A 17,735-nucleotide genomic window follows, 5' to 3' on the forward strand; every position below is an offset into this window, starting at 1 on the left:
TATTCTGTAGTTTTTAGGAGATAATATCCCTGTTAATTAGGCACGGCTGCAATTTGAGTCCAGGACCTCTTGTTCACTAGGCAGATGTTTTAACCTCTGTGCTACAGCTGTTGTCTTAAGACTTGTTGGTGAAGACTGTAGTGGGAAGATTTTCAAGCCTCTGTAACTGCAGTGGATCTGTGCAAGTGACTTAAAAGCCAGGATTCATCATTTGATTTCAGTCAACACAAATATGTTGCTCGGGTGTAGATGGAGCTAAATATTTTAAATTAAAGGGTCACAAAGAAGCTTCTTGGTGGTGGATTAAATGTCAAGGATAACAAGAAGGCACTGCTGGGATTTGAACCCAGGATCTCCTGTTTACTAGACAGGCACTTTAACCAACTAAGCCACAGCGCCTCTGGTTAAATCTTCTCTCATATCAAAGGTGAATTCACACTGAGGTGAAGAGATTTATGAACTGATATGATAAAGTTAGGTTTATTGTCTTGATTGTGATTCAATATTTTTGCTTCAATTGAAAATGAGGGGAAAATATGTGAAAGAAAAATGGTCTCCAAGTAAGCACCCCTGGATAAGATGGAGAAATAATAGGAACGTAATTGCTGTGGATGTTACCTCACAACCATCAGGCACTGCTGGGACTTGAACCCAGGATCTCCTGTTTACTAGACAGGCACTTTAACCAACTAAGCCACAGCGCCTCTTGTTTCTCTCATATCAAAGGTGAATTCACACTGAGGTGAAGAGATTTATGAACTGATATGATAAAGTTATGTTTATTGTCGTGATTGTGATCCAATATTGTTGCTTCAGTTGAAAATGAGGCAAAAATATTTTGAATAAAAATGGTCATCAAGCAAGTACCCTGGGATAAGATGGAGAAATAATGCTTCAAAGAAAGTAATAGAAAGATAATCACCATGAAAGTAAACCCACAAGCATAAGGTACTGCTAGGATTTGAACGTAGGATCTCTTGTTTACAAGGGAGGCAATTTAACCACTAAGCACCAGCACATCACACTTTGAAATGCTGTTCAAAGGTTTGTTGAGCAAGACATTTTACCAGAATCAACATGATACTGATCGCTGTAGTGAGACCAATAAGCAGGTTAAGAGAGTCTCTTCTTGTGTACTTTCATGAAGTCTACTCATAAAGTTTTAATGTATTGTAAAGTACCCAACTTGAATTTGAAGTGAAACTATTCTGTAATTTCCAGGAGGCAGGTTCTCTGTGACGCAGGCACTGCTGGGATTTGAACCCAGGATCTCCTGTTTACAAGACAGGCGCTTTAACCAACTAAGCCACAGCGCCTCTGGTTAAACCTTCTCTCATATTATAGGTGAATTCACACTGAGGCAAAGGGATTTATGAACTGATATGAAAAAAATATGTTTATTGTCGTGATTGTGATCCAATATTGTTGCTTCAGTTGAAAATGAGGCAAAAATATGTGAAAGAAAAATGGTTACCAAGGAAGTACAGCGGGATAAGATGGAGAAATAATGCTTTAAAGACAGTAACAAGACACTGTGGATGTAACCTCACAACCATCAGGCACTGCTGGGATTTGAACCAAGGATCTCCTGTTTACTGGACAGGCGCTTTAACCAACTAAGCCACAGCACCTCTGGAAAAGTCAGCTCATATTAAAGGTGGATTCATACTAGCGGTGTGCCCGAAGACAAAAACATTTTTTTGGAAAACTACAAATAGTGTTTCATACAGGTACTTTCAAAAGTATTTGTTTTCGAGAGGAAAAAAAAGTCAAATACCAGCATGCAGGTCGGTTACATTGCTATCTCAGTCTCCCTCCTCTGCTCCACTGTTACGTCTATCAGCAGGTCTCAATGAGGGAGGTTACATCCACCTGCTACATGATGCACATTTCCTAATTTGGACATCACTCCTGGAGTTGGGGGTGTTCACCAGAGATAAAGCTGAGCTACTGACACATGCAAAGTGCTCCCAAGGGACTATCGATAACCTGTTCCCCTTCACCTTTCCACAAAGTTAGGTTGTAAAAAATAGGCAATAAATGAAAAGTGCAAAGCAAGAATCACCTTTGAAGTTTTTCCCTACACATTACGGGGTGTGCCGTCTCTGTGCTATGGGTGCATAAATAGGTACAGGTCTGTGTGCAATGAGGTGATGAATAACATTTTAGCTCAGTAGTCAGCGCAGTCGTCTATGATCTGGGAGACTGAAGTTCGAGACCGGCTGTGGGGACCTCCTTCTTAAGGTAGTTTATTCATGAACACTTATTGTAACGCTTTATTTTTCTAAAATTCAAAGCGTAATAAAAACAAAAACAGGATTTTTAAGCCTCTTTCCACTTTTATTCGAATACAAATACAAATACAATAATTTTGCTGCCTCAACAAATACAGATACAAATACAAATACTGGACCCTCTGCACATCCCTAATTCACACTGAGACAAAAAGATTTATGAATTGACATGATAAAGTTATGTTTTATTGTCTTGATTGTGATCCAATATTGTTGCTTTGGTTGAAAATGAGGAAATATTTTAAAGAAAAATTTTTACCAAGCAAGTACCCCTAGATAAGATGGATAAATAATGCTTCAAAGAAAGTAACAGGAAGGTAATTACTGCAAAAGTAACCTCACAACCATCAGGCACTGCTGGGATTTGAACCCAGGATCTCCTGTTTACTAGACAGGCACTTTAACCAACTAAGCCACAGCACCTCTGGTTGAATCTTCTCTCATGTTAAAGGTGCAGATACACTGAGGCGAACAACTTTATGAATTGATATAATAAAGTTATGTTTATTGTCTTGATTGTGATCCATATTGTTGCTTCAGTACAAAATAAGGCAAAAATATTTTAAAAGTAAATAGTCACAAAGTATCCCTAGATAAGTAACACTTCAAAGGCACTGCTGGGATTTGAACCCAGGATCTCCTGTTTACTAGACAGGCGCTTTAACCAACTAAGCCACAGCGCCTGTGAGAAACTAGATCTTCTCATGTTAAATTAAAGGACACGTTCACAATTTTTCAAGTCTGTCTTAAAACAATATTCAGGTGCCCATATGAACATTGAAACCATTTTTTTTTGCTGTAATTTGTTTACATTCCTCCTGTTCATACTGACCTTTAGAAGATTTTCTCCAAATGTGCTTTCAATGTAAGTGATTGAGGATAAAATCAACAACCTCTGTTTTGTGCAAAAATGTATTTAAAAGTTTATCTGAAGCTTTTATGAGGCTTTGAATACATTTTTGCTCAAAACGAGGACTATGGATTTTGTCCCCCATCACTTACATTGAAGGTGCATTGAGAAGGGATCTGCTAATAATGAATATGAACAGGAGGAATGATTACAGCAAGCAAAACCTGTTTCAGTGTTTATTTGGGTGCCTGACTATTGCTTCAAGACACACTTGAAAAATTGTGAGCCTATCTTTGTTTGAATTCAGTCAGTTTCAATGGATCCACTGAAACTTCTCAAACCACTTCTGCAGCATAATCCACTTCTCCACTGTCAGTCTGCATGATGCCAACATATAGCTAAATATACAGCTTCTGTATGACACTATCACTCTCTTCAGTGAAGCGAAGAGAATTACAGATATATTGGTGAAACAATGATTATTTGGAACATATTGGGCATACGGATGGACAGAGGAGAAGTGGATGATGCTGAAATTTTAAATCCAGGGATTCAGGGTACACTGTGTCTCTTCCCTTTTAACAGGTTTGAAGTTTCTCAACATGTCAGACTCAGCCAGAACTGTCGATGATGTGAGGATGGTTGTGAAGTCTCACAGAGAGTGTGATCACAGAGGATGCGGTCACATTTTTTGACAACTGTGCAGCAAACTTTGAAATGATCAGTTGTGTTTTCATGTTACTTAAAAGGAACATCAAGTTGTGTTTGTTTTGTTTTTTTCACATTTTACGTCTTGTATTTGCAGTTTTTGGATGTTTGTTAGGGACTGTGCAAAAGTGGGGCAAGATGTGCAGGGCAGAAAAGGGAGGGTAGTCTAATTTTTCTTCAGTATACTGTATGAATAATAAAATGGCCACCTGCCAACAAACTGTCATAAGTCATTAAATTACAGATATTAGTCGATCTTCCCAGTGACTGTAGGCTACATTTGCATCTTGCTCTTTCATACACAGTAGATCAAGTCTCTTTTCCCATCCTTTTCTTTTCTCATCCTATTCTTCTGCCACAAATGCGCAAACACACAAAAACGCACTTGTTCTCTCTCTTTATAATTGTCCTTCTCTGTTACACTCTTACCTGCACTCTTCAAATTTTACTAAGCATTTTGGGCCTTGGCTGTCTCCTTCACTGTCTCTCAAACTTGCAGACTACCAGCTTTGCCATAGCTGGTAGTCTGCCAAAACTCTTACTTTTCCTCCCCTCAGATTCTCCCAAATATCAAACAGGTTTGATATTAAATTTGTGCAGTTCTTATTGGGCTATTTATATAACTTTTAGCTCTTTAGCTAAACTGCTGAAGCCTGAACTATTTCTGTCATAGAAGCCTGGAGTGTTAATACTGGTGCATTACTTTTGAACAACTATCACCTGCCTCAGGAGTCCAGTTATACTGTTCATTTAACAGAAATTAAAGAACATCTGGCAGCCAATCAGAATTGAGCATTCAGAGTGGCCATGAAATTAATAAAAGTAAGTTGCTGCAGAAAGTTGCGGTGGTTTGGCTTTTGGTAACATTCTTTTGCCTGCATTAAAGTGATAGAAATTTCATTTCTCTGCCAGAAGCACTGAAGCGAATAATGTATATTTTACATTACTGCTGACTAAAGTTGAATTTGAAGACACATCATTCTTTAGTTTCCCTGTTAATCAAGCACTGCTGCAAATTGAACCCAGGATCTCCTGTTCACTCGACAGATATTTTAACCATCTTTTTTTACGTCTTAAGACTTGTTGAGCAATGAACAGCATGTTGGTGAAGACTGCAGTGGGAATATTTTTAAACCTCTGTAACTGCAGTTGATGTGAAATGAACAACAAGAAGAGTTCTGAAAGACTGAAACTTGAAAAAAAATGTATTTTTACTGTGGATCTATGCAAGTGACTTAAAAGCCAGGATGCATCATATGATTTAAATTGCTCAGGTGTAGATGAAGCTAAGTATTTTAAGTTAAAGGTTCACAAAGAAGCATGTTGGTGATGGATTAAACATAAAGTATAAGAAGGCACTGCTGGGATTTGAACCCAGGATCTCCTGTTTACTAGACAGGCGCTTTAACCAACTAAGCCACAGCGCCTCTATGCATATGTCCTTTCATATTAAAGGTGGATTCACACTGAGATGAGGTAATTTATGAATTGATATGATAAAGTTATGTTTATTGTCTTGATTGTGATCCAATATTGTTGCTTCAGTTGAAAATGAGGCAAAAATATTTTAAAGACAAATGATCAACAAGCAATCCCCTGGATAAGATGTAGAAATAATGCTTTAAAGATAGTAACAGGAAGGTAATTACTGTGGAAGTAACCTCACAACCATCAGGCACTGCTGGGATTTGAACCCAGGATCTCCTGTTTACTAGACAGGCGCTTTAACCAACTAAGCCACAGCGCCTCTGGGAACATTTCTCTCATATTAATGTTGGATTCACAATGAAGCGAAGAGATTTATGAACTGATATGATAAAGTTATGTTTATTGTCTTGATTGCGATCCCATATTGTTGCCTCGGTTGAAAATGTGGAAAAAATATTTTAATGCTTTAAAGAGAGTAACAGGAATGTAACTACTGTGGAAGTAACCTCACAACCATCAGGCACTGATCGCTGCATTGATACCAGAAGAAGGTTTAGAGAGTTCCTCCTTGTGTACTTTAATAAAGGATCCTTATAAAGTTTCAGGGTACTGGAAAGCATTTTGCTCCAGTTGAATTTGAAGAGACATTGTTCTGTAGTTTTAAGCAGACAATTTCCTTGTGAAGCAGGCACTGCTGGGATTTGAACCCAGGATCTCCTGTTTACTAGACAGGCGCTTTAACCAACTAAGCCACAGCGCCTCTGATAAAAGCTATTCTCATATTAAAGGTGCAGACACACTGAGGCAAAGAGATTTACGAATTGATATGATAAAGTTATGTTTATTGTCTTGATTGTGATTCATATCATTGCTTCAGTTGAAAATAAGGCAAAAATATTCAGAAAAAATAAAAATGGTCACCAAGCAAGTACCCCAAACACTCCCCCAAAATGGAGAAATAATGCCTCAAAGAAAGTAAAACACTGTGTAAGTAACTCTACAATGATGAGGCACTGCTGGGATTTGAACCCAGGATCTCCTGTTTACTAGACAGGTGCTTTAACCAACTAAGCCACAGCGCCCCTGGTCAAATCTCCTCTCATATGAACCTAGGATCTCCTGTTTACTAGAAAGATGAATTCACACTGAGGTGAGGACATTTATGAACTGACATGATAAAGTTAAGTTAAATGTTTTGATTGTGATTCATCATGTTGAATCACCAGAAGAGACAGCCAAGGCCGAGTGCAGGTAAGAGTGTGACAGAAAAAGACCATTTAGAAAGAGAGAGAACAAGTGTGTTTTTGTGTGTTTGTGCATTTGTGACAAGGATGAGAAAAGAGACTTGATTTACTGTGTGTGAAAGAGCCTACAGCCACTGGGAAGATCAGCTAAAGCTCAGGATGGGGAGATTCAGATATTTGAATATGAATATCATGTCTTCAACAGGATCTCAACATCATACAAATTGAAAAGAGTATCCTCTTACAAATATCTTGGTTTCTGGACTGATGATAAGCTGTGCTTCAAAAAAGCATATAACTAAGTCACTAAAAGCAAAACTGGCATTCTTTTACAGAAATGTTTTACCCAGAACTGCAGAAAACAAATTGTTCAATCAACCTTTTCGGACTATGGCGATACAATTTATATGCACACTCCTGCCTCTACACTTAAATCTCTAGATTCAGTTTATCATTCAGCTCTTAGATTCATAACTGGAGATGGTTTTTGAACACATCCTTGTATATTATATGAGAAAGTTGGGTGGCAATCGTTGGCAGTAAGAAGGAAACAACACAGCACTACTGGGCAAACTTCCTGCGTATATATTTCATGTCTTCTCAATTATAGATCACATTCACACCACACTAGATCCCAGGATTATTTGGATTCTTGAAGAACATCAGGTTAGTACTATAGTTGGAAAGTTGACTTTTATATGATATAATACATATATTATAATATTTCGCTCCACACAAGTGGAACAATTTGCAAAAGCTTGTTAAAACAGAAGAGCTGATCCCTTACATACATTTCAAACGTCTATGAATGATGGTGATGTCTTTTGTTCAATGTCTTTGAATGTTGTCGTTGTTTGTATGTTTGCTGCAAATCTTGTTGTCTGTTTTTATTTTCTGTATGTTCTCTAATCATGGCGGCCTTGGAAAAGAGAGCATGCTCTCAATAGCCCCTCCCCGCAGAAATAAAGATTTAATAATAATAACAAGGACCAAATCTGATGGGAAATTTCATGTGATCCAACTTCAGTGGGATTTATGAGGAAGGTTTTGGATGTTGCTTGTGGGCCTGGACAGTTAACTAAAGTAGCAAGACTGCAAACTTAAAACCCTCCTGCAATTCATCCAGCACTGATAAAGAAATGCTAATAATCACACCAGTACCAAATGACTATAATGTGTAAAGAACGAAAAGTCTGAGGTTATACAAGAGTGTGATGAGTCTTAGCTAATAATTAATATAATAACCATCCTTTTCACTTTCTAACTGTTAAGAATAGCTTTTTACAGAAGACTTTACAAAATGACAAGACAAGTTATACTAATAATAAAGAGAAAACACGGGTGAACTGCAGAAATTAGTGATTGGTTATAAAGAAAATAATACTGCCCTCACAGAAAATGACTAACCAAAGGACAAAATCAGACTGAATAACTGAGTGATACCTAATACTCAGTCTGAATATTAATTAATCTGCCTGCACAAGTTGGTACAGAAATGTACATATCATCTTAAAATTTGAACAATTCCCTCCTTACTGTGTTTCAGGAAGAAACCTTCAACTGTTTGTTAAAAATAGTCTAACCCTGATCATGGTGTTGTCTGGAAACTCATCAACTCTCTTTCTCTTTTCTTTTTGGGGTTTTTCCTGCTCCAATCTTCTTTCTCTTCTCCCTTTTTACACTTTCCCTCTCTCCTCATCCTCTCCTAGCTCAGGTATGTTTGATGTGGTGGCGATGATCGGTGCTCTGCAACCTAAGGAGTTGTGCCACGTCACTAAACTAGGTAACCAGCTACAGTTCCCATCAGGCTTTGTGTTACTGTACTTGTGTTTTCTATACGAAAAATCATGTTTTCAAGTTCCTTATGTTTAGCTTCAGATCTGTATGAAGAGAACTTGATGTGATCACCACATAAAGTCACTACAGGTGTTGCAAAGTCCACCAAACAATTCTCTTTTATTCTATTTTCCTTCAACCAGCTTGATTTGTCTGACAATGACTCAACACAACTGATTCTAAAGACTCCAGCGAAGCTCTGGAGAGGGAGCTGGACCTGCTGGAGGAGGAGAAACTCTGGACTGGCGTAGGAATCAAAAAGTAAGACAGATACATTAAAGATACATGTTAGTCAGACGGAGACGATACACAGGATGAGACATTCGTCAGTGGAACTGTATACTTGTTCAGGAAACCTCTCGTGTGAATCTGCATCATGTGAATCCATCACAATCACGAGTACAGATGAGATCATTTTAATCCCATACAGTAAGTCTGGATAAATCAATAAATCAATCAAGTGGTCATTGTGCATATCTTCTTAATCATGTTAGTTTGATTTATTTGACTTAAGTGTTTTGTGTTCTGTGAAATAACCATTGATGGAAATTTTGCAAATATTTGTCTTGTTTTTCACCACAAAAACATGCTGCATGCCAGAAAAATGCTTTCCACAAAGTTAGGTTGTAAAAAATAGGCAATAAATGAAAAGTGCAAAGCAATAATTGCCTTTGAAATTCTTCCCTACATGTTACATCGTGTGCTGTCTTGGTGTTATGGCTGTATAAATAGGTAGAGGTCTGTCTGCAGTGAGGAAAGGAGAAAAGCTTTAGCTCTGTAGTTAGTGCAGCTGTCTATGATGTGGGAGACTCCAGTTCAAGACCTGGTCTGGGAGCCTTCTTTGTAATATCTTTATAAAAAACTTGAATTTTCTGAAATTAAAAGCGTAATAAAAACAAAAACAGGATTTCTAAGCCTCTGTCCACTTTTATTCAAATACAAGTACAAATAATTTTGCTGCCTCAACAAATACAGATACAAATACAAATACTGGGCCCTCTGCACATCCCTGGGTTGTAAGTAACATGTATCTGGCATCGTTGAGGTCCTAAACTACCACACATGCACATATTTAACTGAAATGTGAGCTGCATTTGTACAAAAGTAACAAGAATAATGTAATTTGTGCGACAGTCAAATCATAAATATTGATGACATGGATGTGGTAGTATAAATGTCCAGGATTATTTGTTGAAGAGGTTGGCAGTCCAGATGATGAAGATGAAAATAAGAAGAAGAAGGTGACATGTTTATTTTACCGGGCTGTGAGGTGCCGACACTGAATGATGACAACAAGCAGTATACGCATGTGCAAAGAAATGAGATGTTAAAAAAAAACAACGTTCTGACAGCAGTCGCATAGCGAGACATCAGATATGTATCATACACATAATATGAATAAATCAGATTTGGTTTGTTAACACTTCTGAGTCACGTGTCATGTGAACACAGCCATAGTTTTCTGCCTTTGCCAAACACCTGACCCTACTCCTCCCTTCACACTTGTTCCTCATTACCTTTTTTGCCTTAGAGCATATGTACCTGCCTGGTTACCCCACTCACTTGCCAAATTGTTTCTGTTGCCTTGTGCCAGGCTCTTCCTCCGCCTGTCTGTCTCACACCTCTGCAGAGGCTTCTTGGAATTGTTTGCTTGTTTTGGATAGATGTCAAGTTGCTATCAGCAAGTCTGTCTGTTGATTTAAGTAAACACCTTTTATGTCTTGACTCTTCCTGTTTCTTTAATGATAAAGAAACAGACAAACATCTTTAACGATAAACTTCTAACTATTAGAGACAAAATTCATCACTTCCTGCCCTCAACAGGCACTGATTTATCCTCAAACCTTAGAAATAGCTGTAAAACCTGATTATATATTTAGACTTTTTTTCTCTAATCGACCTTCCTGTGACTCTCTATATAACAAAAGGTCTATTTGAGGATGTTCAGTCAGGATTTAGAGCACATCATTGCACAGAGACAGCACTGGTGAAAGGACAGAGGATCGGACAAAGGACTTCTCTCTGTACTTGTCTTGTTAGATCTTAGTGCTGCATTTAACGTCATTGACTATCACGTCCTATTACAGAGACTGCGAACATTTAATTGGCATTAAAGGAACCGCATTAAGCTGGTTTAAATCCTGTTCATCAGATAGATTTCAGTTTGTACACGTTAACGATGAATTGACATGGAGTTCCACAAGGTTCTGTGTTTGGACCAATACTATTCACCTTATATATGCTTCCTTTAGGTAATATTATTCAGAAACACTCCATTAGTTTTCAGTGTTATGCAGATGAAACTAATTATATTTATCAATGAAGCCAGATGAAACCAACCAGTTAACTAAACTCCAAGCATGCCTTAAGGACATATAGACCTGGATGACCTGCAATTGTCTGCTATTGAACCCAGACAAAACTGAAGTTATGATGCTTGGCCCTAAAAACCTTAAAACACTTTATTTAATAATATAGTTACTCTAGATGGCATTACCCTGGCCTCCAGCGCCACCATAAGGAATATGGGAGTTATCTTTGATCAGGATATGTCCTCTACCTCCCACATAAAACACTGCTTTTCACTGCTTGACGCCCACGCCTGCTATTATTATTGTTATTAGTCATATTTCTATTATAATTATTGTTGTTATTATGGTTCTCTGTGTCTCTACCCCCTTTCCCCCTCCCTCTTTCTCTCTCAACCCAACCAGTCAGGGCAGATGGCTGCCCACCTAGGGCCCTGTTCTGCTTTCCACTGTCGCCAAGTGCTTGCTCACGGGGGAATGTTGGTTCTCTGTAAATTAACAAGTACAGTCTAGACCTGCCTTGAGATAACTTCTGTTGTGATTTGGTGCTATCTAAATAAGATGGACTTGTCTCCTACTAGGACTACTTCCTGAGTGGGAGACTCTGCTGCTTCTCCTCTCTTCTTTTTTTTTTTTCTTAAAACAATATGGTATTGCATTAATGCAGAAGCATTATGGTCATATATTCTTTTCTTAGTTGTATCATGCAGTACAACTGTATGGAAGCATCTACATTTGTTATGTTTTTTCACTCATTCATGCAGGTTTTCTGTAATATGTGCTATGTCTTTATGACTTAGCAGGATTCAAATACTGAACAAATGAGCCAAACAGGATCGTGGCATGAACAAGCTTAAAAACACACACAGCAGCCCGCCAGCAAGTAAGTGCAAGAATCCAAGGCTGAGGCAAAAAGAGCTTCACCACTCGACAAATTCAAAAAAGGGAATAGAATATAAGACTTACTGCACAACAAAGAGAAGCACAAAATAGGACAAGTTTTGAATAGAATACACCACAACTAAAAATGGTCATACATTTGCAGGCAATCTCTAAAAATCTAAATGATTCAAAAGGTTTATTTCCATCAGGTCATGTTTTGATATCAGTCTTTCAAAATATGAGACTTTAAAAGGATCTTATATCATCATGGGATCTTCAGATTCTGAAAAAAGGTAATTAGGTACAGAAAAACTGAAATGGAGGATAAATCCAGATTTTGTAAAGCTATAAAGAACAAAAAACACTTTGCCACAGTCCAGGGACAAATAAAATGCACCTCTTGTACCATCTCCTCTCTGCTTGACCTGTGATGACAAGGGTCAATGGAAAAGATTGATTTGTGGGTAAAGTGAGAAGAAACTAAAAACAGAAGGTTCGCAGTGAGGACTATAGGGATGCGTCCCTGTAGAGTGGTCTGAGTGTAGGGCTGGAGGTGAAGACTGGGGCTCAGGATGAAGCTGGGACTTGGGGAGAAACCTGTGATCGTGCAGCGGCTGTATGAGTAAAGAACAAGGATAACAAGAAACCTCAGACCGAGGAGTGGAGCTGTGCGAAATCTTGATGTGAGAGTTTGGTCTGGGAGATAAAGCCGATGCTGGATTCAGGCCAGGCGTTGAGGGCTTGAGATGAGCTGTCAGGACTGTCAGGACTCTCAGGACTGTCAGGATACCCTCAACATATAACAGTTCTTTCTTTTGTGTGATTCTTTGCCATTATCAATCAATAGAAATTTCCACGATTACGCAACATTTTTTATCCATCTTTTTTACAAAAATGCAATTCAGGTGAATCCTTGTTTTATTTTATTTGCTCTATACATTGAATTAAAATAGAATAGTATAAATTAATAAAAAATGATAATAACTGAAATTAACTTCAGTCTTGTTCCCTCCAAAGTCCTGACGAAGTGAGGTCATTCTTTTTCTTTTTTTTTTTACAGTGTGTTTTGGATAGGCATATTTTTCACCAGTCTCCTATACAAAAAGTGCCAGAAAGCTGAGTTGAACTGTCACAACTCTTAACTCAAGACTTTAAGGATTAACCAGTTCACACAGCTAGATTTCTGCCGAAGGAACCAGAAATCATGTTTGTATTCGCTCTGTACATTCCAGTTGCAGATTGTCTGTCTCTTATTTTAATCCCTCCTTATAAACTTAGATACTGGTCCACTATTCTTATTATTCTAAAGACCTGCTTGTGAAAAGTTGGAGGGTTACACTTTTAGCCACACTTTTCTTCTTGCACCACCAGCAGGTTGACATTGAAATTTCTTGGTTTGTCATATAGTTTATTTACAGACATTCATAGTTCCAAGATGATACATCCTAATGACTTTGGTGATCCCCTGGCTTTTCCTTTAGCACCATCATGAGTTGACATTTGTGGTTTTGAGTGAAATGCCTCAACAACTATTGGATGAACTGCCATGACATCTGGTACACACATTCATGTCGCCATTTTGAATTAATTGTAATCACTTTGGTGATTCCTTAACTTTTCATTTAGAGCCTCCATCAAGTCAAAAATCCAATTTCAATACGATGGTATACGACCAAATACTTGCAAAGTGAATGACATTCCCATCAGCCCCAGATGTACTTTATGCTTATGTGCTAATAAGCAAATGCTAAATCTTAAACTAAGACTTTAAACATGGCAAACATTATTGCTATTACTACATCAGCATGTTAGCATTGTGAGCATGGTGGCATACTGACATTCAGCTCAAAGTGCCACTCCAACTGCGCATGTACAAGGGGTGTAAATGTACACAAATGTGACTGAAGTCTGTCCTATCACCTAGACAATTTTATCCCCTCACAGGCTAGACATGATGGCACTAAGCCCTTTGGACAAATATGACCGTAGCCCATGAGGGCTCAGTCTGCTAGTCCATATTTGACATTTTGACTAAAGTGGTTGCTTTAAGTGTTCCAACATTCTCTGGGTAGAAGAACAGATACACATTTTGGAGGCGTCTCAGCTCAGATTTGGCAGCACAGTAAGTTCGATAAACCACTGCCAACATGCTTGGCATGAATGCTCGCTGAACTCTACTTATAGGCAGGAAGGCATGTATACAGTACACAATACTGTTGTGCCTTGAGGAACAACAGACGTGCTCCTGGTGTTCATCTTCTGCATTTACAGAATTAAGGGATGCATTGGAAATCTATGGAGCACAGCACACGACACAGCAGGCCTTTGAGTCACTCGTCAACAAACAGAAGAGTATTGGCTGCGTTCTGTGGATTACTCACTGAGACAGATGAAAATACAAAAGCCAGTTGGAACAGATTTATTATAGATTATGCTGTCAGACACTGAGCCACATATATAAATGACATACCTGGAGAGGTGGCAAATTGGGATGATTGATTGCAAACATACAAATACAAAAGCAAGCATGTGGACAGGCAGGTAAAAATGTACACACAAAGAGTCATACATACGTGTTTATACACACATTCACAAAAGATATATGCTCTTGTCACCGGTGTTGATATGGCTTTTCTACGCACTGCCTATAAGAGTAATGACTGAGCTGAGACAGTTTTCATGGAATCCATAGACACCTATACCTATCTCCTCGCCTTCATACACTGCTCATCTGTCTTTCCTGCTGAAGATTTCGGCATGATTTCCTCCACAGTGTAATAATGTCTGCCTGGGGAAGAGAGATGAGCAGACTCTTCTGCTTGTGGTGTGTTTGGTCTCTTTTTTTCAGCATTAGGTGAACTGAAAAAACAATTAATTCTAACCAGAGTACGACAGCCTGATAAACAATTCTGATCCTTATAACCTTAAATTTAAAAATCTGTGAATCAGCCTTTTCTTTGCCTGTGATATTCAGACTAAACCCCCGGTTTGGGAAGGGGTGGTTATTTTGCTCTAATATATCACTGTGACTGATTTAACTGTCCGTGCAACATCATTTTCAGTCGACACAAAAGCTGCATTTGTGGTGTCAAGGAACATTTATGTGGGCATTTATCATGCTGATCAAAGTAGCATGCCATTAGCAACCTGTTGAGCTCCATTTCTGACTTCATTGTTGCTGTGTACTCCAACCTGCATGGCCATCAAGTCTCTCTTTTATTTGATTTTCCGTCTAGAGGTTTTCATGCATCTAAAAGTTTGGGCTTTTTCTTCAGTGATATGCATAAATTAATTTTCAGAAGTCAATCCTGAGCATAACAGAGAGAACACCAACACTGGGAACAGTAGTTGATAGCACATCCACTCAGGTTTTAGATATATTGACACAGATTTGTGGCAAAACAATGGGTCCCTACTCAACCCAATTAGACTAATATAATTTGGACCTGACTCAACTTGGGTTGTCCTGAGTCTTGGTTACAAGGAACCAAACAGAACCTACAATAAGATAATATCTCCATTATTGCAAAATACAATAAACATACTCTTTATTGCATATAACTTTGTCTGAACCCATTTTTCTTGCCAGTTGAATGTTTTTCCAAAACACATTGGAACATCAGAAAAGAAGAAATGCCTTTATTGCACTGTGTTTCTAAGCTCTAGCGGTTGATTTACAGCATCCTTGATAACTCAGTTTCATCAATGCTTGTTGTCAACACGTTTCTTTGGATTCTGGCTCTGGTAGAGGTGGATGACATTCCCATCCTTAGACTTTATTGGCTCGGTTGTGTCTTCAAACAGCCAACAACCATCCACAAGCTTGTTGGACAAACCTTTGTGTCCTCAATTAAACTTTTCTTTTCCTGTTAAATATGATCTGTGATATTCTAAATTAGATGTAAATCGGTACTGTTTCCACATGATACAGTATCAGTAAACATTGGCTGCAAACAGTATTGATGGTTGTATCAGTCATTGTATTGGGCACTAAGGATTAGTCTTGCATTCAAGAACATTGTATATTTTCTGCACAGGTGTTGTGTAACAAAAACATTTTCCATCATTTTAAATATTTATTTCAAAACACAGTTTATCATTTGGACCACAGCAAAATAATTATAACTTGACAAAAAGAAGGATGAGGAAAAACTAAACTGAACAATCAAGTCAACAAATACATCTAGAGGAAATTAGCCAGCTTGATGTACACTAGAGTGTGACACTCAGCAGCCAATCACAGCTGGAGTAACCCTGCAGGCAGCCAATCGTACATGTGGTTCAGCACAGTGCACACAGCTACGGCAACAGCTGCGTCTGTTTCACAAGAGACAGAAAACTTTCTGAGTCATTGATGAACCAAATGAGCAGCCTGTTCATCTATCCTCCTCTTAATCTGCGCTGTCTGCAGTAAAACCTTATCTCGTGCAGATTTACAAATTAAAAAACATCATATTCTTAACTACCTTTGCTCAATCATGATCACAGTGATGCTTCTTTGGTAGTGTTGATACTTTTTGCTGCCCTTCAAGGAGTGCATATTGTGGATTTGGCGTTCAAGCAATAGTTCAACATTTTGGGAAATGCGCTAATTTGCTTCCTTGCTAGATGTTAGATGACAAAATTAATACCACTTTCATGCCTGTATAGTAATTATGGAGCTACCTCCAGCAGCAAGTTATCTTAGCTTAGCACAAAGACTGGAAACAGGAGGGAAGAGCTAGCCTGGCTCTGTCCAAATGTAAGAAAATTTGCCTAGCAGAGGTTTGTGATTGTGATTTTGAGATTTTTAAAGCTTTGTGTGTTAGAGTTTTAGAGATGAGATCATGCATAGGAGAGAAATACCTACAACTGCAGCTTTAGGGCATGTGACACATAACACACAGCAGAAACTCAGTTTTCCCTTTCAATGGCTGCTTTAATGACACCAAGAAACTCAATCTGGGGCATGAAGTAAAACACTGGGATGGGCCTCAGCAGGCATCTGCCATCGAATCCACTAGCAGTATTCCCTGCTGAGATATAACTCAACTCTTCAATTGTGAAATGCGCTTAAGTCCACAAGCAAGATCAAAGCATTATTCCTGTGTGCTTTAGATTTTGTTGCACTGGAGAAAAATAGAGAATTTACCAAGAATATAAACCAGGAATCTTCATTGTTATCCTCATTGGAATAAGAAAAGATTTGTATATACAAATGAAATAAAATAAACAAGAAAGCGTTTATTTGCGATTAATTTCTAATCCATGATTTCAAAGGATACCGAGTACTGCAGAGGCTGGCTGTGAGCGGAGGAGGATGCAGCTTAGAGAAAATAGAGGATATACGAATATTCATTCAATTTATGTAGAAGAAGGAACACATATTTTGTCTGAAACAATCTTATATTTAAAGCAAGATTATGCAACTATTTTACCTTAAAATAACAGCTTCAAAATCATTTTGATGGTACACTGACTTGTAATAGGGAGACTGGCAGCTCTTTCTTTCCCACTCTGTGCCCTGAATGCCTGTTCTTGCACTATGTAACTTGGGTTGAGCAGGTACGATTACTCGTGAGAAATAGTAGTTACCTGGACGTAACTCCAGGGTTTTCAGTTAATAAGTGACACCTGGTTCGCCTGATGAGTCCTTTGGTGAATTACAATCACTTGTTATCTTGCAAATATCTAACTATATCGTTATCAACAGAACTAAGATACATACTGGCAGACACCAGACTGTATTTTCCGTGGTGTGAGAAGATGATGTGGATCATTGTGGATTGTGACATAAGTCAGTCAGCGCTGTGTAAATTAATTGCTGTTAGCAACTATATTTTAGCACACAGCTGCTGTGGGTTCAGATGTTGACAATCACAGAAATAAGTTCAGCCAGAAGCACAGCTAGGGATGTCACAACAGTAAGTGTTGAAGTCTGTTCCCCTCACTGCAAGGTAAAATAAGTTGTTAGGGCTGCCTGTTGGAGATGTGCTGTTTGCTGAAAAAGCAGTAAGAGCCTGTCATCTGCAACTCTTCATCAAACATCTCACTGTGGCTGTTTATGCTTGTACTTTTCCTTCCTGCAATATTTATAACTGATCCGCTGAACAAACAGCTCCAGTTCTTCACAATAAAAGCCGTTAGTTTATCACCGGAAAGCTTTTAATATGAAGCAGCAGTATCAGGAAATGTTTTCATCAGC

The 17,735-nt window shown here is 38.4% G+C and overlaps 10 non-coding genes across 10 annotated transcripts; all 10 read right to left on the reverse strand.

Annotated features, from left to right (window-relative positions):
- Positions 1 to 325: 325 nt before the first annotated feature.
- On the reverse strand, positions 326 to 399 carry trnat-agu (transfer RNA threonine (anticodon AGU)). The gene has a single exon. It is a non-coding gene; the product is annotated as a tRNA-Thr (tRNA).
- A 231-nt stretch (positions 400 to 630) lies between these two features.
- Positions 631 to 704, reverse strand: trnat-agu (transfer RNA threonine (anticodon AGU)). Its single transcript has one exon. It is a non-coding gene; the product is annotated as a tRNA-Thr (tRNA).
- Positions 705 to 1,242: 538 nt separating this feature from the next.
- trnat-ugu (transfer RNA threonine (anticodon UGU)) lies at positions 1,243 to 1,316 on the reverse strand. Its single transcript has one exon. It is a non-coding gene; the product is annotated as a tRNA-Thr (tRNA).
- Positions 1,317 to 1,557: 241 nt separating this feature from the next.
- On the reverse strand, positions 1,558 to 1,631 carry trnat-agu (transfer RNA threonine (anticodon AGU)). Its single transcript has one exon. It is a non-coding gene; the product is annotated as a tRNA-Thr (tRNA).
- Positions 1,632 to 2,643: 1,012 nt separating this feature from the next.
- Positions 2,644 to 2,717, reverse strand: trnat-agu (transfer RNA threonine (anticodon AGU)). The gene has a single exon. It is a non-coding gene; the product is annotated as a tRNA-Thr (tRNA).
- Positions 2,718 to 2,903: 186 nt separating this feature from the next.
- trnat-agu (transfer RNA threonine (anticodon AGU)) lies at positions 2,904 to 2,977 on the reverse strand. Its single transcript has one exon. It is a non-coding gene; the product is annotated as a tRNA-Thr (tRNA).
- Positions 2,978 to 5,205: 2,228 nt separating this feature from the next.
- On the reverse strand, positions 5,206 to 5,279 carry trnat-agu (transfer RNA threonine (anticodon AGU)). Its single transcript has one exon. It is a non-coding gene; the product is annotated as a tRNA-Thr (tRNA).
- A 246-nt stretch (positions 5,280 to 5,525) lies between these two features.
- Positions 5,526 to 5,599, reverse strand: trnat-agu (transfer RNA threonine (anticodon AGU)). Its single transcript has one exon. It is a non-coding gene; the product is annotated as a tRNA-Thr (tRNA).
- Positions 5,600 to 5,966: 367 nt separating this feature from the next.
- Positions 5,967 to 6,040, reverse strand: trnat-agu (transfer RNA threonine (anticodon AGU)). The gene has a single exon. It is a non-coding gene; the product is annotated as a tRNA-Thr (tRNA).
- A 248-nt stretch (positions 6,041 to 6,288) lies between these two features.
- trnat-agu (transfer RNA threonine (anticodon AGU)) lies at positions 6,289 to 6,362 on the reverse strand. Its single transcript has one exon. It is a non-coding gene; the product is annotated as a tRNA-Thr (tRNA).
- Positions 6,363 to 17,735: the final 11,373 nt, after the last annotated feature.

Source organism: Thunnus thynnus, chromosome 8, assembly GCF_963924715.1.
Source record: "Thunnus thynnus chromosome 8, fThuThy2.1, whole genome shotgun sequence".
Classification (NCBI taxonomy): domain Eukaryota; kingdom Metazoa; phylum Chordata; class Actinopteri; order Scombriformes; family Scombridae; genus Thunnus; species Thunnus thynnus.